At 42.2% G+C, this 26,729-nt stretch overlaps 1 pseudogene; it reads right to left on the bottom strand.

Moving 5' to 3' along the window:
* The window catches only part of LOC143172236 (interleukin-31 receptor subunit alpha-like), a 49,994-nt pseudogene that overhangs the window by 4,235 nt on the left and 19,030 nt on the right, over positions 1–26,729 (bottom strand).

The raw sequence follows: 26,729 nt of genomic DNA, 5'->3' as shown, positions 1-26,729 counted from the left end.
TTCTGCCTTGAGGGTCGGGTAGGATGAGTGCCCTTGACCTGTGCCCAGTTGCTGGGTTATGTAAACGCCGAGTCCCCCACTCGGCCCGTGGAATGCCTCTCCTTCGAAGAGGCGCCCTCCCTCGCGAACTGCCGCGCCACGCCCTGTTTGCCCATCCTGGTGGCTAGCGCTCCCTGGGGCTGCCTTTAGTGGGAATGGGGGGTGGCAGCCGTTGCTCCTGGCCCCGCCCACGCCTCGTCAGCCGCCCTCGGGAGAGCTGCTGACTCCCGGCGGGTCTCTGCGCTCCCCTGTGGGTTCCCCGGCTCAGGAAACCCCCCTGTACGCCGCGATCCGCCGCTCTGCTGCAGGACGCGCCTGCACCGGAGCTGATCGCCTCTGCGAGTGAGTTTGTGCTGGCTTACTGCTTAGTTCCATTTCCAGATGAGGTTGAGCAGCTCTTGCAGGCAGATTCACTGTCAGACTCATCAGGGCTTTCTGGCTGAACTCCATGCTGGTGTAGTCACTCAAGAGTGGTACTGTAATGGAAATTATTCCCTCTTTTTCAGTTGTAACTGCTTTTTCAGGGATTTCTTTGTGCCTTAGGCTTATGTCTATGTTATTGCTAGGTTCTTCTGACTGACAAGTGTCATACTTGCTGTCTTCTTCACCATCTGTAAAGAGGTTTAGCTTCAAAGGAGCCTTTGACTCATGCTCTGTGACATAAAGGCTGGTGGTATCATTGTCTGGCAGGGCCTGAAGCAGTGACCTTGAAGTGGGTTTCCAATTAGTCTGCAAGACAAAACAAGGAGAAAGAATAATTTCAGTATCATACTTTTGCAAAGTGCAATTGGCAATTTACTGAAATAAATGACAGAAGAATAAAGCTTGGAGACAGGCAGCCTGGTTCTGCCTATATAATATGGCTAACATCCATTTTATCTCATCTTCAGTGGTTTTAGAAACATGAATGAAAATATTTATTTCCCTAATTCGGAGGACCATCTTCTCCTCTCCCTTAGTATTTAAGCAAAGTTTTTCTTGCTTTTATGTGTGCTCAGGACAAAATGTAGTGGTGATAAAATGTAGGCTTCACGATGTTCTGTTCCGAGTCCCACAGCTTTCAAAAAGTTTAACCAATGTGTTACTATAAAAAGGCAGCAGCTTGAATTGAACAGCAGCCAAACTAGCTTTTGACATCAGCCTCTGCAAGCAATTTGTTATTCACCTTAATGCCATGTTGTGATCTAAGTATACCTTGGGTTACAAGTTTTTAGAAATTCTGGATGATTAAATGGAGAACAGTTTGCAACACGAAGCATCCTTTTCCGCTTAGATTGTTCTGCTGGGTTTTCCTACTTTTTCCATAATATTTTTTAAATTATGGCCAGGTTGGTATGTTCTCTGATATAACTATTAGCTTCCCCCCCCAGTTGCTCTAAATTTGTTTAAACTGTTATGGTTCTTTTGCAAGAAATAAATAAGGATATATTGTTTTTTATTTTCTTTTTTCCTACAATTTCTGTTCTGACTTGGAAAATGAGTATGCTGTTCTTTGAAATCTCAGCAATCCCACATAAAATATCTTTATTTTTCTAACTGGCACTCATAATGGGATGAGTAGACACCTCTGCATGGTCAGCATTTGCCTTGTTTTGAATAAAGACCTATGTGATCTGTACCTCCATTATCATGTTTATTATGAATGGCAGCCCAAACTCTACACCTAACAAATCTAAAATAAGCTCTGTGTGAGCTTCTGTCTGAAAGAGGCACTAATGGGTGAAGAAGAAGCATCTTTGAAGAACAGGACACTGATTGGGTGGCCATGTTAGTCACCATAGTTCATTTTCCTGATCTCTGTGTGCTGACTGAATTGAGAGTGTTCCCAGTTTCTCCTGCTGCTCTGTACAATGGGATATATTATTGCCTTAGATTGCAATAAAGAATGTTCTGTCTGGATTTAAAGTACAAATTCTCTTGCCACCTATCTGGACTATATATGTATTTCTGTCAAGAGTTTCTACGTTGCTCAACTAATCTGACAGGGTTCAGTCTTGAAACAACCTACAAATAGAATAAATATACAGAATATGGTAAAATTTACTATTTGCCTCAGCTTTACAGTGCTCATTTGGGGAATACCTTTCTCCACATTTCATGAACTGTTCATAATATCAGATTACTTCTAGGCAATATATCTGATAACTGCTTTATTGTACTGTCTACTCACATAGAGCTTTTTCTCCTTTTCCCAAAACCCTTATCTCATATCTGTTATTTCTATTTCTGCCACATTATCAATGTTATAGTATTTCTCTACCAGACTTGGCTAATACAAGCTTCATTTCCTTTTATAGCTGCTTTGCCTCTGCAGGAAGTTAAATGCATTTTAAATAGGTATATTTTGCTTTTAAAGTATTTACATCAAAGCGGCACTTTGGTTCATAAAACCTATTTGTCCTTTCTATAACATGCAGCCTCAATGTATTTCACCTGCACTTCACAATGGCAAATTATTATTTGAACCTATTAGATTATTTTGGCTGGTAGTTCTTACTCCTTTCTTGCTGAACTTCTATCCTGCAATTCAACTCCTTCCTCCACCTAACCTTATTATTACATTGAAACAGCTTCAGGTCTTGCACTTTCTTTAAGGCAGAAATTCCCTAAATGCTGAATATAATAGATTCCTTTTTTGCCTTTGAGAAGTCTCACTTTGAACAAGTATTGAATCTGCAGATCTCCTACTTTCTAAATGCATGGTGGAGAAGAACCAAGAGAATTAAGTGGAGTTATTTTTACTGGAGTGGTCAGTGAGGGACATCTGAATCCCAGAACTGAGAACTGGAAGTTGCCTGGTGCTAATAAGCAGATCAAGTTCTTTAACTAAACAAAACTGAAACTGCAATCTTCTAATAGCATCACTTTTGAAACTTTGTACAGCTGTACATTTGTACATCTGATCCTCCTTTATTCAGCATTATCTGGCTTTGGCAAAATGATTATCTGAGACTACCTCTGAGCTCACCACTTCTTCATCTACATTTAGGTGGCAGAAAGGAAGAAAGCAAGTAAGGAAGTCCTGATCTGGAATATGAAAGTTCAGACTTGCTCTGTCAAAGGAAGCAATGCTGATATTCAGCTAACCTTTTGATTACCAGCAGCCTCTCAGAGTCTTCTGAAATTTCCTTGCTGATGATCTCATTCTGGCGTCCTAGATTTGGACAGTGTCTGGCTGTAGATACCTTGCAGCTTCTGCCTGATCTTTGATTGTGCTCTTGCCTTTTCTTATGTGAATACATAACTTTGAAGTCTCCAGTCCCTGCCTTCAGCTTAGCTTGACACTGGCATATGCTTCCTGTCATCATCCTAATGCTTAGGAACAAGGAAGTGACACACTTGTATCTCTACCTATCAGGATCCACAGAGAAACATGTGTTTCACTTGGTCATTTATTTAGGATATTTTTTTTCTGTCATGCTTTTGTCCTAAATAGATAGAAGTCTGCTTTGTTAAAGCTCACAAGTTGGCTTGAGAAACTAGATCTACAAGTGCCAAATTAAGTTCAGGTCTGCCAGGAAAATCAAAGTGATTTAAAAAGGAAAGCAGTACAAGCTCCAAAAACATAATGGTTGGTGGTCTGAGACTTGGGAGATAAACTGAGGTGTCCTAGAGGAAGGATTTTTAGCATCAGGTGTCAGCAAAACTGGAGCAGAAGCACTTAAGGAGAGGAAGATGCAAGGAAGTCCACTATTAGGCAAAAGTGAATAACGTGGTCTCCAGCAGCCTCCTTCTAACAGCTAATTCCCAGGCACTTCTTCAGTCCTGAAATTCAGGTATCCTTAGCAAAGCACATGGGAAAGCTGTGGGCAAGGTTTGAATGTGCTACTGAACCTTGGTGCCTTTTGACTAGTAGATGCCTCCTCAGACAGCTACCAGCTGACAAGCCAGAGCCCCTGGATTGCTCTGGAAGCAGGTAGAGACTGAGGGGTGAGGAGTGGATTTCAGAAAACACCATATACATTACCTCCTTTGTGATGCTTTTGTGGAATTAGGCCACAAAATGTGTTACTTTTTATTTTGAGTAACTTGTACTTAATAATCAGTTCCAGTTGTTGAAAACTGACTGGATATAAAAACTGAACTTCTCCCTTTAGACTCCATCTCCCCCCCCATTCAACTTTGTTTTGTTCTTTTAACAACCATACCTTTAAATATGCTCTATAATGTTCTCAAAAAAAGTCTGAGAACCTTTATTAAATTTAAAAGTGTGTACAGCCTCTGCCTAAACAACCACCCCCATCCTATATTACCCTAGCTTCCCAACTGTTGATATTAGACATTTACTAGAAGTGTGAGAAGTCTAATAACTAGCATTACTGATTAATCAGTAGAAAAGATCTCCCTTGTATATTTTTTCCCGCCATCAGAACAGTACTTGCCATATCCTGGATTGCACTGCTGTTTCTTGGATTTGGTACACTTGGCCAGCATGGTTTTTTCAACCTGTAAAGAAATATTCTAAGTTTATTGTCAGCTTAAATGACTGACATTCCTCTGCATTTAAATTAACTGCCATTTATACATATATTTTATTGGCATTTTCATGACCATGTTACCGTAAGTCAGCAGATGATGAACTCTCTAAGACTCAATTTGGAGTTTTAGAAAGCAGGCATTCTTTATTGCGGCGCCGGGTGCAAGGTGGAATTCCACAAATCAAGCACACCTATGGCTAGATCACTGTTACATTTATACACAAAAATTATAAGGTAGTACACTCCCAGTTACAATGATTGGTTAGTGATTTACATATAATATCGGTTGTGTCATTCTCTTCTGTTACTACGCTTGTGCAGGGGAAGGGTCTTCACCTGGGCAAGAGTCTTCTTGACCTGTGGGTGTGTTTTTTAGTATTATAATGAAGGCAGTTCACTTCAGGACACCTTAAAAGTAGGTTTTGTTGCCAAGTTGGCCAACCAGATATCTACCTTGCCAGGTTGTCAAATAACTCATCCCATACACAATAGAACCTAGGGGCTCTGTTTATGGTCTAGAGAGTCCAGAGAATAGGGAACAGGGACTTCAAGCAACACAGCCTCAAATAATAAGTAACACAGCATCCAATACATAACGCTACCATAGGGGCTAACTTATTGGAATCAAAATGTTCTTATAGTTGATTATTTCACAACCTAAAATTCAGTAAACTTAAGATGAAGTTCAACAACCATCAAAACAAGATGTTCTACAATGACTATTAAGCATAATACCAATTAAAAACTGAAGACCAAGCTTGGTAGTCTACATTGAAATGCTGAGTTAGTGAAGTTCAGCATCTTTGTTTAAGGACAAAGGAGCTGCAACAGGAGCCGGTAATGTCTCTTTCTGTATGTTTATCATTGTATATTCCTAGTTCGCTATAGTTTCCACAAAACCTCTGTCTTCCTTGAGGACTCTCGGACACATACAAGAAAGTTTGCTTTAGTAAGTATTTTCTCCTGGGCTTCTACTTAAAAGTTTACTTCCCCTCAAACAAAGAGCAAGCCTTTGCTGTTTTTAGCTTCTGTGCAATAAAACCAGTGGCTTGGAAGAAGCTCTCCCAGGGACCTGCAGACCAGGACAGGACAGGCCAGGCCAGGCCAGGCCAGGCAACACAGCTCCTGCTCTTTCCTGATAGTTTTGAATTTAGCCCTTTCTGGGAGCTATTACAGTATCTCACTGTTTCACCTGACACAAACCTAAACACACCTTTACTAAAAACTCACACCAGCTGCTTCTGCTGTAGAGGAAGTGGTTTGTAAGGTAGAGCTGAGTTTGCCAATTGAACCATTCAAATTGGTTTCAGCTGGCTGCTTGTCAACAGACCTCTCATCAGAGCCCTTTCTTTCAAGATCCTTCCTTGTACCCAGGGGCTCAGAAACAACAAAACTGGCAACAAGCTGCTATGCCCTCCAGCCTCCTTGGGCCACCCCCACCATGGGCATCACCTCAGGCATTGTCCTCCCTGGCCCTTCCCAAGAGGACAGGCCACCATGGCAGTATGCCCTTTGCTCTCTGGGATGCTGGTGCTGGCCGCTGTCCCCCCAGGCTAGCAGGGGCCGGCTGTGATTTTCCTGCGGAGGGGCAGCAGTGGGGTGGGATGAGAATTTCAAAAGAAGTTTCTGCTGGGCTGACTGTGATCCTATTGGCATCAGTCACCCCTGACTGCTCATCACCGGCTTCTGCAGGAGTAGAGGGAGACCGTCTCTTGGTATTTTTGAGCTGATCACCACCCTGTGACCTTTGGGCAATGACTCACCTCCATAGGAAAAAAACTCAACACAGCTGTGAGAGTCTGTGGGAGGTTATGTAGTCCATCATCCTGCCTCAGTGTTGTCTGGTCAAGTCAAATCTAGGCTTTATTAGCTGTAAAGTAGTTTGCCTCTGTTTAGGCTGTGGTTTGAGGTGAAGCCTGAGGCTGTAGAGTTACTGGATCTCTTTGCTGATCCTATGAAGATGGCTGTTTGTCTGGCTGGTGAATCCTTTTTTTACAAGTTAAGCAGACAATAAGGATGAGGGGATCCTTGGGACCCTTCATCTCAGTTCCAGGTGTTCAATGCTACTATGTATTTCATTGCTATTTTGTAGTGCTACACTGGGCTTGTGTGTGCTGTTTTTTTCTAGTTTTTCCAAGAATTCTTTTCTAATGGGCCTGGACAATGAAGTGTGATCTTATCTTTCACAAAATAAAGTTCTTTCTGGGGCAAAACTTCTGTGTAGGTCTCAGAAGTTTTTGTCAGAAAGGCTGGATCAGATATTAAAATAAAATCTGAAAAGGAAAGTGCACAGCAGACTTCATGTGGAGTGCAGTCTGTTTCCCAATAGCAAAGGCAGGAGTTTAGCCTGATGTATAAGCTAAAGTGAGTTACGTCATGCGGTATGGCTTTCAAGTCATGGGTTGTACCGTCTGTCTGTTCTGTCCTTTAACAGCTGCACTTTCAGCTTCTGAGGCTGGCCTTTTGTAAAAGGAGAAAAAAGGAGGGTAGCATTCTAGGACATCAAAATAGTAATATGAATGGTTGTATGCAGCTAGGTTTATCAGAAAATGAATATTAGAACCGATTACTATGCAAGCCATTTTTCTTTTAGTGGTAGTGTATGCCACTAATATCGTACCTCAGATTAATTTGAGGGGGGTGTACTTTATTACTGCAGAGAATAACTTCTCCTAAAATAAGAGGACCTCATCCGTATCTTACAGGCATCCTTGTTATTCTCTCTTCTCCCTACTCATCCATCCATTACTCCTTCTCGTTATATGCATAATTTATACAGTTAACATCCAAATGTGCTTGAAGGAAACTGCTTAGATGGCAACATCAACTTGTGTATGCTGCTGGAATTTATTTTTGTATTTCAGTAGAAGAGATGTGATTATCAGTTGGGAATGAAAGAGCAAAATAATCAAATGCATGCTTTTTCCATATATAAAAACTATTTTCCACTGTGAGAAATGGTTGTTGAGACGGGAGGCAGTCAGATAACTGTATCAAAACCAGAAGATTATAGATTTTTGACAAAGTATTTTAATCAGCTTATAGTGGTTTGTAATTGCTCTAACTGTGTAAATGAGTGGAGTGGCTTTTGTGCTGTGTGCTTTTTGAGTTGAGTTGCTTTTAATGACAAAAAAGGTCCAGTGCTATGAAACTTGAGGTTAAGTAAAATGGAAGTGCTGCTAACAACTTCAGTCAATATTCCCTTCTTACCTTTTAAGCACCAGAGAACAAGTGACAGGTGCAAAAACCAGAATGAACATCATGCTGAAGCAAAGGCCAGTCACAAAACCTTCAAATTCTCCTTTATCTGATGGGAAACAAAGAGATTGAATCAGACTTACGGTATCAAGTACAGAGAGGCTATATTGCCTCTGAGAGAGAAATACTTCAAACAGAACTCAAGTCAAACTTTATACATGTTTTGGGATTCCTGTAAGTGAAATCTAGTTCAAACAAGACTTGGGATTTTGGGGGTAGGGTCTGAGGCTTTCAGGTTTGTATTTTTAAGATATCTAGATATACGTTGCTGAGTTTTTAAATCCACCATCCAAAGACAAACAGTTTATAATAAAAGAAGTATTCCTGCTCCCCATGCTATTATGTGAGCTCTAGCTTGTTTAATGATACTGTCTTAGCCTATTTTATATTTTTTTAGAAAGCTTCAATCGAGTGAAGCTGTGGTCAAACCAAAAAAGGGTCTACTGCAGTGTTAGACTTATTTTTTAACATCAGTTAGACTGAGAGTCCATGTTTAGCCAACCCTATATGAATACAATATATGAGACTTCATAAGCATAACTGTATTGATCCTGGCCTATCCAGCCACCTTTGAAACAAGCAAACTCTTGCCAGTGAACTATAGGACCTGTTACATAAAATGTACTTAAATTATTAGAAAACAAAAGATACTTTGATTAGCTGTCACCCACAATAGGAGCAATTGAAAAAGAGACTTTTTTAATAGTTAATGGCTCAGGGGGCTAACTGGAAAACAGTTCTACGTGATTGCTTGGGATTTTGCCAAGAAGAAAGACTACTGAACTTAATTAGTCACAGACAGAATATTTAAACTGCTGAAATCTGTGATAGGAATCGGCAATAAAGATATGTGAATATAGCTAGCATAAAAAGGTCAGAAAATGTTTCAGAGATGAGGAACCCTAGCTAAGTCTTCCCTGCATGTTAGGTAATGAAATATAGGCAGAGTTGTTCTGTGATACATAATTTATCTGTAACAAAGGAATGATTTTGTGTGTTTGCTATCAGTAACTAAGGATTGAATAATAAATCTTGTGTATGAGCACTTTGTTACTCCTTGAAAAGCAGAAAAGGGTAGAGAATAATGCCATATATAGTGCATAAAGTAAAGATTCATGCTGGGTAACACAGATGCATAGAGCTTCCACGGTACCATATTTTGGAGTGTTGAAAGGTTGTGAAAGAGTTGGAGGTCCTTCGCCAGTATTAGTGAATCCTGAAATCTGCACATGGTATATGGTCTTTTCCTTCAGTCCAGTAAGATGGTAACTTGTAGTAGAAGAATTGGGAGTAGCAGCTGAAACACAAGAGAGGTTGGGGAACGAGATTATTAGATGAACTCTGATAGCTGAGTCTGTATCAGTGTAGCTGACTGGGCAAAAGGCAAAACTTCTGTGCCCTAATTCACACCTGGAGGAAGCTGCACTATGCGGATTTTTTTGATGGGTACAAGATTTCTCAAAAATATTTATGTACATTTTGAATCCAGAGGTAAAAAGCATGAGCTTCTAACACATCAAGGATGTTTAGGTGCTAAACATCAAGGATGTTTAGGTGCTAAGTGCAGTAGGCTGTGTATAATGCAGGACAGGGAAATATACCTAATGTCCTGAACAGTGAATACCCTCGGCTGTAACACTTTAAATAAGGACTGGTTTTCACAGCAGTAGTAGAACGAATGTCCATGTTAAGTCCTGTGTTTGTCATTAGAGTAATTGGTAGTTATTTGCCTTGATTAATATCAGTGCTATTACTTAGCATTCAGTACAGAAAAAGGGATGTCTATTCTGCTTCGTCTACTTTTAGGCGAAAAGTCTACTTTTTTTGTTCAACCTTTCTTTTTTGATGGTGCAGTGAGTTTTCCCCTGGCCATAATAACATAACCATCAATGCTGTAGAATGCCTTTAACATGGCAGCAATTACTTTTCAAGTTTGCCACTGAGAATTTAAGATTTTCATATAAGTGGAAATGGTGCTATAGCCTATAGGCTTCTCTTCCCCAAATTCTCCAATAAAATTATTCTTCCTGCCTGGAAAATATGGCAGTTGGGTGTCATGTCACTGTTGTATTGACTGATTGGGGGGGGGAGGAGGAGGAGTTCAGTCCTGGGACACTCCCCTACTGGTCTCCTCTTGTGCTCTCTGATAGGTACGTGGGGTGGATTAGAGCCCCCTGAAGACAGTGCCAAACCTCCTGCTAATGCTGCATACTTGAAGCTTTTTACAGCTTTTGTCCTGGTTTCGGTAGGGATAGAGTTAATTTCCTTTCTAGTAGCTGGTACAGTGTTTTGGATTTAGGATGAGAACAAAGTTGATGATAAGGCACCGATGTTTTAGTTGTTGCTAGGTAATGCTTACACTAGCCAAGGACTTTTCAGCTTCCCATGCTCTACTGACTGAGAAGGCTGGAGGTGCACAAGAAGCTGGGAGGGGGCACAGCCAAACTGGCCAAAGGGACATTCCATACCATGTGACGTCATGCTCAGTACATAAACTGGGGAAAGCTGGCCGGGGGGGGGCCGCTGCTCGGGGACTGGCTGGGCATCGGTCGGCGGGTGGTGAGCAATTGTACTGTGCATCACTTGCTTTGTGTATTATTATTATTATCATTTTATTTCAATTATTAAACTGTTTTTATCTCAACCCACGAGTTTTTTCTCACTTGTGCTCTTCCAATTCTCTCCCCCATATCACCGGGGGTGGGGGGAGTGAGCGAGCGGCTGCGTGGTGCTTAGTTGCCGACTGAAATTAAACCACGACAGTCCTTTTTGGCGCCCAACGTGGGGCACGAAGGGTTTGAGATAATAACAGATTAACCGGAGCGTATTAAGGAACTTATATCTGTTAATAGTTGTGGGTCACAATGTTGGTTTCTCTGTTCTCGATATTGATTTGTCTAATCTGCATCGTGCTCTTTTTCCTGCTGTACATGTTAAAGATTGGTGTTGTTTTTTGCAGTTTGCTGTGGTCTGCAGTGATTGGTGATGTCTCGCTTGTGAGGTTTGTTTTTAGAACATTGACCTTGACCTTAGTGTGGTATGTAAATTTCGCAATGAAGCCGTTACTGTACCACGGATACCATTTCGTGGAGACAACTAGCAATTGCAGTAACTTTTCTGAGAGTTTTTTTACAGAGGAAATACAGAATGGCAGTGTCACTACCTTCTTCTATGATGTTTCCTCCTTCATTACAGTAACATTTCAGTATTTTGAACATCCTTGGGCAGTTAAGATACTTCTATTAATACTTCTTGGGAACATTGTTTCGGTTTTGTCTAAAGTTGGTAAGCAATTTAAGAATATCATCCAGAGATCTGCCCCAAGGCTGAATAGTTAAGGGTGGCAGGGTGTGTGGGACAAGATGGGCAAGCACCTAGGCCAATGGGCACCCCCAGTGTTTTGGAACTTCACCCCTGAGCAAGTGCAGAATCCTGAAAAGTTAGTAGAATATTTGGACAAAGTATGCTGTCACCCTGGCATCTCCAGAGAGATGCAGCTCATTGCAACGTGCTGGGGCCTGGCCCATGCCTACCGAGCCCTGTTCAACACCATTCAGTGCCCTCAAAGGGAAGAGAAGGTCTCTGGCTCTGACAGTAAAACGACACGCACTGCGGCCACTCAGACCTGGGCAACATGCCCTGCAGCCACTCCGACCACAGCGACACGCCATGCAGCCACTCAGACCCCGGCGACATGCACTGCGGCCACTCAGACCCCGGCGACATGCACTGCAGCCACTCAGACTCCGGTGACAGGCCCTGTGGCTGAACCAAAGAACCAGCCTGTGCCGGTATCAGTTGCCCCTGTACACAAGAAGAAATCTTGGAAGCGGAAGTCGGCTCGTTTAGTAAGGGAGGAAGAAACTTCTTCTAAAAGGGGGCTGGAGGAAGAAGTGTACGAGGCAGACTACCCTGGAGAAGGGCCATCACGAGAATGGGAGGAGGAGAGCCGGCAACTGATTGGGGAGGAAGAAGAGGAAGAACTCATAAACGAGGCAGTGACCACCCGATCTCTATCCCTGAGTGAGCTGCGAGATATACGAAAAGATTTCAGCCGCCGTCCAGGTGAGCATATTGTCACCTGGCTGCTCCGATGCTGGGATAATGGGGCCAGTAGCCTGGAATTAGAGGGTAGGGAAGCCAAGCAGCTGGGATCCCTTTCTAGGGAAGGGGGCATTGACAGAGCCATTGGAAAAGGGACACGAGTCCTCAGCCTTTGGAGGCAACTCTTGTCAAGCGTGAAGGAAAGGTATCCCTTTAAGGAAGATGTCATATGTCGCCCAAGCAAGCGGACTACCATGGAGAAGGGTATCCAGTTCCTGAGGGAATTAGCTGTGCTGGAGGTGATTTATGATGACCTGAACAATGAACAACTATCCAAAGATCCAGACGAAGTCAAGTGCACACGACCCACGTGGCGGAAGTTTATAAGGAGCGCACCATCGTCATATGCCAATTCATTGGCAGTGATGACCTGGAAAGATGGAGAGGAACAAACAGTGGATGAATTGGCTAGTCAACTCCGGCAATACGAGGAAAGTCTTTCTTCCTCCCTCGTCTCGGCTGTGGAGAAACTGTCCGAAAAACTGTCCCGGGAGATCCAGCAACTCAGAGAGGATAGGTCCTACTCCCCACCTGTACGGACCAGTATCTCGGGTATTAGAAGTGAGCGTTCTTTTGCTCAAGAGAGAGAATATAAAGGGTACACACCATGGGGCACCCTATGGTTTTATCTGCGTGACCACGGAGAGGACATGAGGAAGTGGGATGGGAAACCTACTGCAGCCCTAGGGGCACGGGTACGTGAATTGCAAGGGAAAACAATCACAGAAAGAGGTTCTTCCAGGAAAATTGCTGCTCCAGTTTCCAGCGGGCAGTTCCCCAGAGAGAGTAGAAGGGCTGATCTTACTCCTGATCTTAATGAAGAAACTTCTGACTCGTACGTACAAGAAGTGAGAAATGAGTACTGTGATGAGGATTAGAGGGGCCCTGCCTCCAGCCAGGGGGAGGAAAGGGACAACCGGGTTTACTGGACTGTGTGGATTCGGTGGCCTGGCACATCAGACCCACAGGAGTATAAGGCTCTAGTAGACACCGGTGCACAGTGTACCCTAATGCCATCAAGCTATATAGGGGCAGAACCCATCTGTATTTCTGGGGTGACGGGGGGATCCCAACAGCTAACTGTATTGGAGGCCAAAGTGAGTCTAACTGGGAATGGGTGGCAGAAGCACCCCATTGTGACTGGCCCAGATGCTCCGTGCATCCTTGGCATAGACTACCTCAGGAGAGGGTATTTCAAGGACCCAAAAGGGTACCGGTGGGCTTTTGGTATAGCTGCCTTGGAGATGGAGGAAATTAAACAGCTGTCCACCTTGCCTGGTCTCTCGGAGGACCCCTCTGTTGTGGGGTTGCTGAAGGTCGAAGACCAACAGGTGCCAATCGCTACCACCACGGTGCACCGGCGGCAATATCGCACCAACCGAGACTCCTTGATTCCCATTCATGAGCTGATTCGTCGACTGGAGAGCCAAGGAGTGATCAGCAAGACTCGCTCACCCTTTAACAGTCCCATATGGCCAGTGCGGAAGTCTAATGGAGAGTGGAGACTAACAGTAGACTATCGTGGCCTAAATGAAGTCACGCCACCGCTGAGTGCTGCTGTGCCAGACATGCTAGAACTTCAATACGAACTGGAGTCAAAGGCAGCCAAGTGGTATGCCACAGTTGATATTGCTAATGCGTTTTTCTCAATCCCATTGGCAGCGGAGTGCAGGCCACAGTTTGCTTTCACTTGGAGGGGCGTCCAGTACACCTGGAACCGACTGCCCCAGGGGTGGAAACACAGCCTCACCATTTGCCATGGACTGATCCAGACTGCACTAGAACAGGGTGGAGCTCCAGAACACCTGCAATACATGGATGACATCATCGTGTGGGGCAACACAGCAGGAGAAGTTTTTGAGAAAGGGAAGGAAATAGTCCAAATCCTGCTGAAGGCTGGTTTTGCCATAAAACAAAGTAAGGTCAAGGGACCTGCACAGGAGATCCAGTTTTTAGGAATAAAATGGCAAGATGGACGTCGTCAGATCCCAATGGATGTGATCAACAAAATAACAGCTATGTCTCCACCAACTAGCAAAAAGGAAACACAAGCTTTCTTGGGTGTCGTGGGTTTTTGGAGAATGCACATTCCAAATTACAGTCTGATTGTAAACCCTCTCTATCAAGTGACCCGGAAGAAGAACGATTTCAAATGGGGCCCTGAGCAACGACAAGCTTTTGAACAAATTAAAGAGGAGCTAGTTCATGCAGTAGCCCTTGGGCCAGTCTGGGCAGGACAAGATGTAAAAAATGTGCTCTACACCGCAGCCGGGGAGAACGGCCCTACCTGGAGCCTCTGGCAGAAAGCACCAGGGGAGACTCGAGGTCGACCCCTAGGGTTTTGGAGTCGGGGATACAGAGGATCCGAGGCCCGCTATACTCCAACTGAAAAAGAGATATTGGCAGCATACAAAGGGGTTCGAGCTGCTTCGGAAGTGATCGGCACTGAAGCACAGCTCCTCCTGGCACCCCGACTGCTGGTGCTGGGCTGGCTGTTCAGAGGGAGGGTCCCCTGTACACATCATGCAACTGATGCTACGTGCAGTAAGTGGGTCGCACTGATCACACAACGGGCTCGAATAGGAAACCCCAGTCGCCCAGGAATCCTGGAAGTGATCATGGATTGGCCAGAAGGCAAAGATTTTGGAATATCGCCAGAGGAGGAGGTGATGCGTGCTGAGGAGGCCCCAATGTATAATGAACTGCCAGAAAATGAGAAGCAATATGCCCTGTTCACTGATGGGTCCTGTCGTCTTGTGGGAAAGCATCGGAGGTGGAAAGCTGCTGTATGGAGTCCTATGCGACAAGTTGTAGAAACTGCTGAAGGAGAAGGTGAATCGAGCCAATTTGCAGAAGTAAAGGCCATCCAGCTGGCTTTAGACATTGCTGACCGAGAAAAGTGGCCAGTGCTCTATCTCTCTACTGACTCATGGATGGTGGCAAATGCCCTGTGGGGGTGGTTGCAGCAATGGAAGCAGAGCAACTGGCAGCGCAGAGGCAAACCCATCTGGACTGCCGCATTGTGGCAAGATATTGCTGCCCGGGTGGAGAACCTGGTTGTAAAAGTCCGTCACGTAGATGCTCACGTACCCAAGAGTCGGGCCACTGAAGAACATCAAAACAACCAGCAGGTGGATCAGGCTGCTAAGATTGAAGTGGCTCAGGTGGATCTGGACTGGCAACATAAGGGTGAATTATTTCTAGCTCGGTGGGCCCATGACACCTCAGGTCACCAAGGAAGAGATGCAACATACAGATGGGCTCGTGATCGAGGGGTGGACTTGACCATGGACACTATTGCGCAGGTTATCCATGAATGCGAAACATGTGCTGCAATCAAGCAAGCCAAGCGGTTAAAGCCCCTCTGGTATGGAAGACGATGGCTGAAATATAAATATGGGGAGGCCTGGCAGATCGATTATGTCACACTCCCAGAAACCCACCAAGGCAAGCGCCACGTGCTGACAATGGTGGAGGCAACCACCGGATGGCTGGAAACATATCCCGTGCCCCATGCCACTGCCCGGAACACTATCCTGGGCCTTGAAAAGCAAGTCCTATGGCGACATGGCACCCCAGAAAGAATTGAGTCAGACAACGGGACTCATTTCTGAAACAACCTCATAGACACCTGGGCCAAAGAGCACGGCATTGAGTGGGTGTATCACATCCCCTATCATGCACCAGCCTCCGGGAAAATGGAACGATACAATGGACTGTTAAAGACTACGCTGAGAGCAATGGGTGGCGGGACATTCAAACATTGGGGGACACATTTAGCAAAGGCCACCTGGTTAGTCAACACTCGGGGATCTGCCAATGGAGCTGGCCCTGCCCTGTCAGAACTTTTACGTACTGTAGATGGGAATAAAGTCCCTGTAGTGCACATAAGAACTATGCTGGGGAAGACAGTCTGGGTTATTCCTGCCTCGGGCAGAGGCAGACCCATCCGTGGGATTGCTTTTGCTCAAGGACCTGGGTGCACTTGGTGGATAATGCGGAAGGATGGGGAAGTCCGATGTGTACCTCAAGGGGATTTGATTTTGGGTGAGAATAGCCAATGATCTGAATTATGTCATGTTAAGTATTAATTATAGTTATAATAGTTATACTAATAATACACAGATATACTAATCATACTAATAATATTATATGCCATACTAATGTTATTACATTAAGAATCACCCAGACTAATGAAGAATAACTTCAGTGAAACCAAGCAAAGCACAGTGATGATGGTACCAGAACTAACTTCAACATGAAACAATCCAACACCACATACCATCTCCATTTTTTCCTGCCCTGAAAGATTATTATGACAAATGGAGCCCAAAGTCATGGACTAAATGAACTCACCGAATATTTTAGAGGGATGGCCCACAGACGAAGGGAATGATATCTCTGTGTGTGTATATATATATATTTTGAAAAAAAAGGGGGGTGGTGATTAATGAAAATGTACTGGAAAATATGAGACTTGAGCATGACGCAGATGGTATAGAATAAGGGGTGGATATTGTCCTGGTTTCGGCAGGGATAGAGTTAATTTCCTTTCTAGTAGCTGGTACAGTGTTTTGGATTTAGGATGAGAACAAAGTTGATGATAAGGCACTGATGTTTTAGTTGTTGCTAGGTAATGCTTACACTAGCCAAGGACTTTTCAGCTTCCCATGCTCTACTGACTGAGAAGGCTGCAGGTGCAGAAGCAGTTGGGAGGGGGCACAGCCAAACTGGCCAAAGAAGCATTCCATACCATGTGACGTCATGCTCAGTACATAAACTGGGGAAAGCTGGCCGGGGGGGCCGCTGCTCGGGGACTGGCTGGGCATCGGTCGGCGGGTGGTGAGCAATTGTACTGTGCATCACTTGCTTTGTGTATTATTATTATTATCATATTATTATTATAATTTTATTTCAATTATTAAACTGTTTTTTATCTCAACCCACGAGTTTTTCTAACTTGTGCTCTTCCAATTCTCTCCCCCATCCTACTGGGGGTGGGGGGAGTGAGCGAGCGCCTGCGTGGTGCTTAGTTGCCGACTGGGATTAAACCACGACATCCTGTAAAGGCATATGCCGACATGAAGTGTAGAACTCTTGTTATTCTCCTTTGTCGGGTTTTAGGTGCTATTTGTCTTCCATAACATGTATTTTATTTTATTTGAAAGTCAGTATGTGCGAAATTAATGCCTTGTTATTTATGGCAAGAAGACTTTCCACTTTTCCAAGACTTTTCCAAGACCAGAAGGAAAACATTTATCAAAAGAGATATGGGGATTGTTTTTTGTAAACTTAAGTGGTTTGAGCTCATAACTATTAATTTATTTCAATGTGTAGAAGTTTAATCCCTTGCAGTTAAACATAAAAGCTTTCAATTTAAGAAAATGTTTCTAAAAATGAAATAAATGTCTCTGAAAATGGGTACGAAATACAAACTGTATTCCCTGCTAATTTAGTTCAAAAAAGAAATATATAATTTCTTAAGTCCTACAGTAATGCTCAATCAAGCTTGGCTGAGTTGCAATGAAATATAAAAGTATTGTGACTGAAATCTTAATACCTCAGAAATACTGAGAGCGTACATCTTTCTTTCAGTGTTACTAGAGAATTCTGCAGTAGTCTTAGAACTGTAAGCTTTAAGAAAAATTTTTCTTATCAATATTTAATTTGAGATGATATCTAGAAAATTCTAGGTATTCATAGGACCATCTAGAGCATTAAAACTCTAACCAGGAGCTGACCTTTGAGAGCACTCAATTCCCATGGAAATCTAATAATTCAGTAGTGTGCTGCGAAAGCACTTAATGGTCTGAAGGTTTTCTGTCATGGCTCTGAGCTGCTGCTTTGCTCTGAGCAATGGTGACTTACCCAGAGACTTTTTCCTCAATGAATCTATGTAGCTGATCCTGTATCCCTGGAGAAAGACCAGTCTTCAGCAGCTATTTTGGTCCACTTGACAAGTGCAAAATGCTTTGTGATATTCAGAATTGTCACATTAGCAGGACCTGTCCTAGGAACTTAAAATTCAGATAATAATTTAAGTTCTGCATCAATACTTATGCAATAGACATACAAGACTGAAACCTGGCTGCTTCCTAGAGAGCTCCTTGCCTGATTCTAGTTGTCATAAATATAGCATAAAGGGTGGAAGAGAAAGGAGAAATCCCATAGAGTAAAACAATCTCATCTTAAGCAATACCAAAGTAGGTAGAAATTGTGACTGACTAATTATGAACACTTTTACTCCAATAGTCACAGCCGTACTTGTTTCAACTTGCAATACAAGACACTACTGAACTGGAAATGGAAAATCTGAATTTGGCCACAGTTAAATTTGAGCTACAGGGACTAGTAACTCCGGGACCCTTTTCCTGTTATTTTGGTAATGTTACGCGTAATAATATTTCTGTGGACCTGTCAATAAGGAACAACATTCAGGTCATTCAATGCCAGTGCATAACTGCTAGGACCAAAGGTAATGCTAACTGGAGAATGCTGTTAAGGCACCTGGAAAAGAAACTTTGTGTAGGATTTCTTTTATTGCTGCAGATAGGAAATGAGAGGAAATATAAGGGATGAGGTTATATAAAGGGTAGGAATACCTCTTTCAACTGAGTAAAAGTGGGTCACTCCAAAAGTCTTTTCATGTCTTGTGAAACTTTCACACTGACACACATCAGATGCATGTACTATTATTTTGTACAACTTATATGGCTGAAAATTGTCTGGAGAACAAATAAACGTACATCAGGGTTTACTGAAAAGTTATAAGTGAGAAAGAAGGGGAGGAGGGACAACAACTTTATAGCTTTTCTGTATAGTTCTTACTTTCTGAGCCTCAAAGCATAGTATAAGTTTACAGTGCTTTACACTGAGTGCAAAATATGTGCATCCTTCCTCATTCCTTCCTAGACCCTTTATACAAACTATTTCAAAAGCAGAACAAGATATAACACTGGTTTGATTTTAAAAGGTGCCAGACTTGCTTATAGTCTGCATCTGGAAGGCTTGAGCTCCTGAAGGAGAAGTAGGGAACTAAAATGGCTGTAGATATCTTAGTTCAAGGACAGATATTTCCCTCTCAGCTAGCATATTTAAAAACAAGCAAAACAACTAGATGTAATGTGGCAGTGCAGATGTTGCAGGAGGACCAAGGAAAACAGTGCATTCATTTATATAAACCTGAAGTTAAATGTTCTCTACTGTACATAAAAGCCAGTCCTGAATGGCCTTTGCAAGAGTCTCCTATGTGATCTTAATCACAATTTTTGATGACTGTCCTGTAAACTGCTCCCTGGCTGCAGCTCTTCGTGCCTAGCTTGGTAAGCAGAATACTGGAGTTGAGAACTTACGCTTTGACAAGGACAGCCATTGGGATAAAAAGTAATCTAAGGGAGACCGTAACAGAGCGGTTTATATTTAAAGTTAAGTTTACCTAGGGACAAGGGAAACTATTTGGGTTTTTTAGCCAGTAATGTATAGGTCTGTCTGGAATGAGGGGAAGGAGAGACTTCATACAGCAACAGCAGCTTAGCTGCATTTCTTGCCCAACTGTGACCAGAAGAATCCTACTGAAAACTCTTATCTGCTTTGGTGCTTCTAAAAATTAGATGTTGTCTCAGTGCTGGACAAAGATACAAGTTGCACTTATCTGAATCTTCAGTTTGCTCTTAAAAACAGGATGAAAATCCTTCCCTCCCCAACAAAAAATAACCAGTAAATGAAATGGTGCCTCCGTCAGTAGATGTGTTTGTTGCTGTTACCTAGCATAAAATTTCCAGTAGCAATAGTTACTATTTTCATGTGTATATCCTCTTTACCAGTGCCCCAGTCAACCACAAAACATTTTGGACTGTATTCTGGAGTCCAGGTGACAACTGCATTAGTTCCCTGATGTTTAACATGGATTTGACCAGGCAAGTCTGTGAACAAATATACCATTAGAGATCAATAAACAGGAAAGCAGTCTTTTCCTCTCTTGCTTGCTTTCTCTCTTCTGCTCTTTTTCTAAGATTATTCATTAAGTAGTTATCGTTGCAGGTGACCGGTATATAGTAAGGTTTACACTAGTATGTCAATAAAGGAAATTTAGCATCTAGTACTTTGCAATGGTCTCTGGGAGCTCCAGTGTTAATTGCTGTTCATGACCTTTAATTTCTTATAATTGGAAAAGGGGAAATGGCTGTTCCAAGCTTCAGGAAGAGGAGGAAGCCTAACATTGCTAAATAACCTCCTGTGAACTGCTATTAACTGCTATACATAGAGCAACTGTGAGATAGCGCTTACCTGGGGGAGGAGAAGGGGCTAATTATGGATTATAGCTATATAATTTAATATTTCATATACTTTGCATTTTCTGCAAGAATTTTAAACATTTTGACTTTTTTTAAGACAGATTATCAAACTAGGAAAGACATTCTAACTGAAACTAAGGGGGGAGAAGAACAACCTGTCGTTTTGGGATAAGAAATGGATCTTGCGGCAGACAGACAAAATTCTCCATTTCATCTCCTATCTGAAAACCAATATAATAAAGTGGCATTAAAGAAAATGGCTGTACTAGCCAAGGAAGAATTGTGCATGCTGAGAAGGAATTTATCTTGGGAATGCATTTAATGCAAGTATCTTCCCAGTAATTCATCATAGATACAGAGAACCTGCATAGAAGTAAAACCAAATCTAAAACAGGTGTCTGGAAAGAGCCATGAAGAACTGAGAGGGTGAGAGGTTCAGTAAACAAGCAGCTGTCAGTCAAAAGATGGCTTGAGGTGATACTATATATTTCATCAGAAGAGAGCTAAAGCAGTTAAAGGAGCAAAAACAAATTGTTAAGTCTTTGCAGGGCAAAAGAGAACAGAATGAGGGGTGTGTGTTAGAAAATACTGGAAAACCAATTAATTGCAGTTGTCTTGAGATCAACAAGGGTACTTGCACATTTGTTTACTTGTGCATGCTATAGCTTAATTTAAAAAAATCTTACCTTGGAAGAGAGAGTTTTTTCTAATATTGCAATAACTATATCTCAAGATTATAACAAATGAAACTATCTTATATTATAAAAAAATTGTTGTTAAATAGTTGTATTGTTTAAATGAAAAACCTGTGTATTTAGGCATCAGAAAAGCTTACATCTTCATTGGAATATGATGTGTATATCCTATCTATTCCTCCTCCCACATGCCAGTAGGGGTAATACTGAAATAAAGGACAGTAGCAGGTCTCTTAATAGTTACTAAGCTCAAAAAATCTTAGATTTACACGTAATTCTGAGAACTTTGTTTAAACTGCTGGCATCTACTTACTTTTGAGTACACTCCATAAGCCTTTTTGATAGGTAAATCTAGCACAGTTATTTCTCTAGCTTGAGAAAACAAGAAGTGCTACAAGGAATGTTAAATTGCTTAGTCTTAGCTAATTTCTATCAAAATCTTTTCTTAAGAAACAATACTGACTCTCACTATGCAAAAATATAAGCCTAATGAATATTCAAGAGAATGCTTATCCTTATCCCAAAGACCGTCAAAAGGTAGCCTAGAGATTGCTCATAAAACTTCTCCACCCCTCGAATGAATGAATGATAAAGTAAGTACCTGTTGCAGAGAAATATGGGACAATGTAGATGGTTTGTGGAGATTCTCCTGCTTTGTTATAGGCAAAAATATTAACTCTATAATAAGCCATGGAGAGATTTAGAAGTACTCTTCTGTCCTTTAGAATGATGCGATTGGGTGAATCTCTGCAACTGTTGGGTATTCTTTCAACATTAACATAATATCCAAGGATGTTCTCACTTTGTGTTACCTAGTAAGAGGAAAAAAATTATTATTCTATAAATGTTATTACATCCCGTGCAGATAATCAAGAGGAATTAAATTATATAAACAATGTCACCTTTAATGATGAGGATAAAATCATACTTTTAACTAGGTTATTAGGAATCAATGAAGCAAAGCATTTCCTTAAAATTAAGTGCATGCTTAGATTGAGAAGATTTAAGCACAGGATTGTTTTGCTTAATTGGGATCTTAGTTATGTGTATCCAATTAGTAATAACAGCAGTGAAGCAGCTGTAACGTTCTCTACATTTCACTGCAACATACCCCTCATTATTAGGAACTTGAAAGTTAATAAGAGGTGTTTAATTGCAATATATGCCTCTGGGAATCTTCATCTACTAGGCTCTGTTAGGCATCTGATCTCTTTGAGGATAAATGCTAGTAATTATACTACAACTTTGGAACATGTTATATATCTATTGATCCAAATTTTTAAGTGGTGATGGTTCACTTGTTATTTTACTGTACTAATCTTCATGAGAGATCAGGAAATGAGTGCACAGAAATGGAAATTACTGCAATCTAGATAGAAACTGAACTCAATGCACGAAGGTCTGTGAATTCTGAAAAGATTACTTCTGATATCAAGCTTGTCTGTTATTTCTTGGCATAAAATTAATAGTGTGAAGACACCACAAAGCTAGGAGATTGGGTTACCTTAATGAATAATTGGATACTTTTGGAGTAACATAGGATAAAATTCAGTAACTTAAAAGGCTGAGACATATGTGTTGAGAGGAATTTCTGCTAAAGCTGGAAGCTCTTAAAATGGAAACAGAAGTCTTTCACAGGATAGGGAGGGAAGAATTGGTGCCATTATTTGAAGCTCTGGTAAAGCTGCTGGGGGAATAGTGTTATGGTTCTCTCACCAGGCTTTGAAACTGGAAAAGGTTTCTGTGTAGGAGAAATGATTCATAGGATATGTGAAATATGAGGTCTATCACACAAGAAGGACCTAGTAGAATTTAGCTTTCTTAGCTTAGCAAAAGGAGACTGGAAAAGGCTAGCACTGCCCTATCTTGTGCAGTCCTGCAGGAGATCCCATGTTATTTGCAGCCATGAAAGCAATACACACTGCCTGGTTGGATGTTTAGAGCTGAAGTCAGCTATCTTGTGCCTGTTGAGTAACCTCTACACAGTTTGGATCACTGAATGTTGACAAAAGCAGAGGAGCTATGGCTAGCCTCTAACATCTTTAAACTATTTTTTGTTTCAGATTGGCTTAAACAAGTATGGCAGCAGAGCCCAAGATTTTTTTTTCCCCTCTTCCTTTAACATATTAATTATTGAGTGCACTCCTTCCCTCTGCCCCTTCGATATTTGTTGAAGCCATCTGGACTTGAACATTTTTCAGTATAATAGACTAGTACAAGTGTTATCCTGAATGAAGGTCCTAGCCTTCAAAATTATATTTCACTTACTGTGAGGGACCAAAATCTCTTTACTCCAAACACACAGTGGAGACCATTCTTGGCTATGCATCTGAGTTGACCAATGTATGAAGACATAGCATTTAAATTTGAAACAGTGATGTTGACAGCATTGCTTTCTACAGGCACCTAAAAACAAATGATGTTTAATTTATGTGGCAGAAATAAAACATAATCTTATATTAACTGTTTTCTCAGTCAAGAACCTCTTCATTCTTTCAAGACAATACCCTCTTTTTTTCATAGACTCATTCTGCTTGCTCAGGATGCATAAGCAGCAGTTTAGGTCTAAATATTGCTTTTTAAAATCAATTAGACATTATATATACTGAAAAATAATCACTTAACTCTGAGCCTTGCTGGTATTCTGAAGAACAAACTGTCAAGGTCAAATGAAATATTAAAAAAAAAAAATCTCCTTATTCACAAATGCTACAGTATGTCTAAATAGATCCATGTGACTGATGTTGTAAAGAGCATGGCTGGACTGAACATGTGACTGCCTATGCCTTAGCACCATAGAACTAATGTGCATCTACAGCTGATGATGGCATTGGAACTCCAGTGACTGTATAGGGAATGTAGATTGTTTTGATGCAAAGATACCACCTGTGCTTAAGGAAATCCCTGAGCTGAAAACTGTAGGAGAAAATACCATGGAAGACTGTTGCTATATGCTTTAACTATTTTACAGTCTTCTCCAGACATTCATTGTTGGCCCCTATCAGAGCACAATATCCTTCATTAAATGGACCTTTAGTCTGATCAATTCTAACTGTTATGATGTTATTGGTAGAAGTGCTACCGCAGATTGAAATATTTGTTTTAGCATTTGTCTGCTATGAAGTTTTGTTTGCTTAAATAATTCCTAAAAAAAAAAGCTCCAACCACCCAAATCCCCCACTATTATGTGGCCAGCTCCTCTCTTTGGTTTTCTGCAATACTTTCTTTTTTTATTAAAGTGGTATTTAACTTCATATACTTTTGTTAATAAAACTAGCTTGGTCACCAAAAAAACCCCCAACACACAATATCACAGAAAGGCTCCAAATCTCCTAAAGAACAAGAGTGAGGTGAGATGGATATAAGACCCAAGTGTTAAATTATATTACATGTACGTTAATCCTACTCTTGGTAAACACTCACTATTTCTCAGCTAGCTTTATATAACCTCTGTGCTTGCATGCCCACGCTTACCCTTTCCCTCCAGTCCCATGTGTAAATGCAGCCTATATAGATGTGATTATGAAGTGTTTCCAGCCTAAATTCACAAGAGCAGCTGGGCCATGGGGGATAATGAATATTCATGACCTGTAGTCTTGGTCATTCTCATCACCTAGTGTGGCTGTCTCTTCCAGTCCTTCACATTACTAACTTGACTCTCCAATTGTCGTGGTTTAACCCCAGCCGGCAACTAAGCACCACACAGCCTCTCACGCACTCCCCCCCGGGGGGGGGATGGGGGAGAGAATCAGAAGAGTAAAAGTGAGAAAATTCGTGGGATGAGATAAAGACAGTTTAATAGGTAAAGCAAAAACCGCACACGCAGGCAAAGCAAAACAAGGAATTCATTCACTACTTCCCATCGGCAGGCAGGTGTTCAGCCATCTCCAGGAAAGCAGGGCTCCATCACGCGTAACGGTTACTTGGGAAGACAAACACCATCACTCTGAACGTCCCCCCTTCCTTCTTCTTCCCCCAGCATTATATGCTGAGCATGATGTCACATGGTATGGAATATCCCTTTGGCCAGTTGGGGTCAGCTGTCCCGGCTGTGCCCCCTCCCAACTTCTTGTGCACCCCCAGCCTTCTCACTGGTGGGGTGGTGTGAGAAGCAGAAAAGGCCTTGACTCTGTGTAAGCACTGCTCAGCAATAACTAAAACATCCCTGTGTTATCAACACTGTTTCCAGCACAAATCCAAAACATAGTCCCATACTAGCTTATATGAAGAAAATAACTCTATCCCAGCCAAAACCAGCACGTTCTCCACCCCTTATTCCATACCATTTACGTCATGCTCAGGTCTCACACTATCCAGTACATTCTCATTACCCACTCCACCCCTTCCCATCCTTTGATATAATACACAGATATCATTCCCTTAGTCTATGGACCACCCCTGTAAAATGCCCATAAAATGTCCAGAAATGTCCGCAAAATGTCCATTGAGTTCATTTAGTCCATGACTTTGGGCTCCATCTCTTATGGTGGTCACTCAGGACAGGAGAGGTGGTGTGTTGCGTGGAGTTATTGGGCACCAAAGCCAGCTCAGGTTGGGTCGCTGCTGCACTTGCCCTGCTTCTTGTAAGGCTTGTCCTCCATTGGTTCAGGTGGTTCCTGCTATAGTACTTCCTCTAACATGCAACTCAAATCATGGGTTGCAACAATTTAAAGGTATTTCCATTACAATCTCCACCCTTGGTCCCTTTGGGCCAGACCGTAGAGTTTAACGTTGCAATGAACTCCTCCCCTTGCCCCTGCTCCGGCTTGGACTTATCCACAGACTGCAGTCTCTTAGGGGAGTATCTGCTCCGAGTGGAGCCTTATCTATGAGCCACGGTCTCTCCAGGGGTATACCTGCTGCGGCATAGGCTTATCCACAGCCACAGTGGCTTTGAGGTGCACCTGTTCCAGCGTGGCCTTCTCCATGGGCCACAATGTCTTCAGAGATATACCTGCTCCAACATGGCCTTACCCATGGCTGCAGTCCCTCCAGGGGACATCCCAGTGTCTTGGTTTCGGCAGGGATAGAGTTAATTTCCTTCCTAGTAGCTGGTACAATGCTGTATTTTGGATTTAGGATGAGAACAAAGTTGATGATAAGGCACCGATGTTTTAGTTGTTGCTAGATAATGCTTACACTAGCCAAGGACTTTTTAGTTTTCCATGCTCTACTGACTGAGAAGGCTGGAGGTGCACAAGAAGCTGGGAGGGGGCACAGCCAAACTGGCCAAAGGGACATTCCATACCATGTGATGTCATGCTCAGTACATAAATTGGGGAAAGCTGGCTGGGGGACCACTGCTCGGGGACTGGCTGGGCATCGGTTGGCGGGTGGTGAGCAATTGCACTGTGCATCACTTGCTTTGTGTATTATTATTATTATTATTATTACATTATTATTATCATTTTATTTCAATTATTAAACTGTTTTTATCTCAACCCACAAGTTTTTCTCACTTGTGCTCTTCCAATTCTCTCCCCCATATCACCGGGGGTGTGGGGAGTGAGCGAACAGCTGTGTGGTGCTCAGTTGCCGACTGAGGTTAGACCACGACAGTCGTTTTTGGTGCCCAACGTGGGGCACGACGGGTTTGAGATAATAACAGATTAACCGGAGCGTATTAAGGAACTTATATCTGTTAGTAGTTGTGGGTCACAATGTTGGTTTCTCTGTTCTCGATATTGATTTGTATAATCTGCATCGTGCTCTTTTTCCTGCTGTACATGTTAAAGATTGGTGTTGGTTTTTGCAGTTTGCTGTGGTCTGCAGTGATTAGTAATGTCTCACGTGTGAGGTTTGTTTTTAGAACATTGACCTTGACGTTAGTGTGTTATGTAAATTTCGCAATGAAGCCGTTA

Source organism: Aptenodytes patagonicus, chromosome W (genome assembly GCF_965638725.1).
Source record: "Aptenodytes patagonicus chromosome W, bAptPat1.pri.cur, whole genome shotgun sequence".
Classification (NCBI taxonomy): domain Eukaryota; kingdom Metazoa; phylum Chordata; class Aves; order Sphenisciformes; family Spheniscidae; genus Aptenodytes; species Aptenodytes patagonicus.
This window is presented reverse-complemented; position numbering and strand designations above follow the sequence as displayed.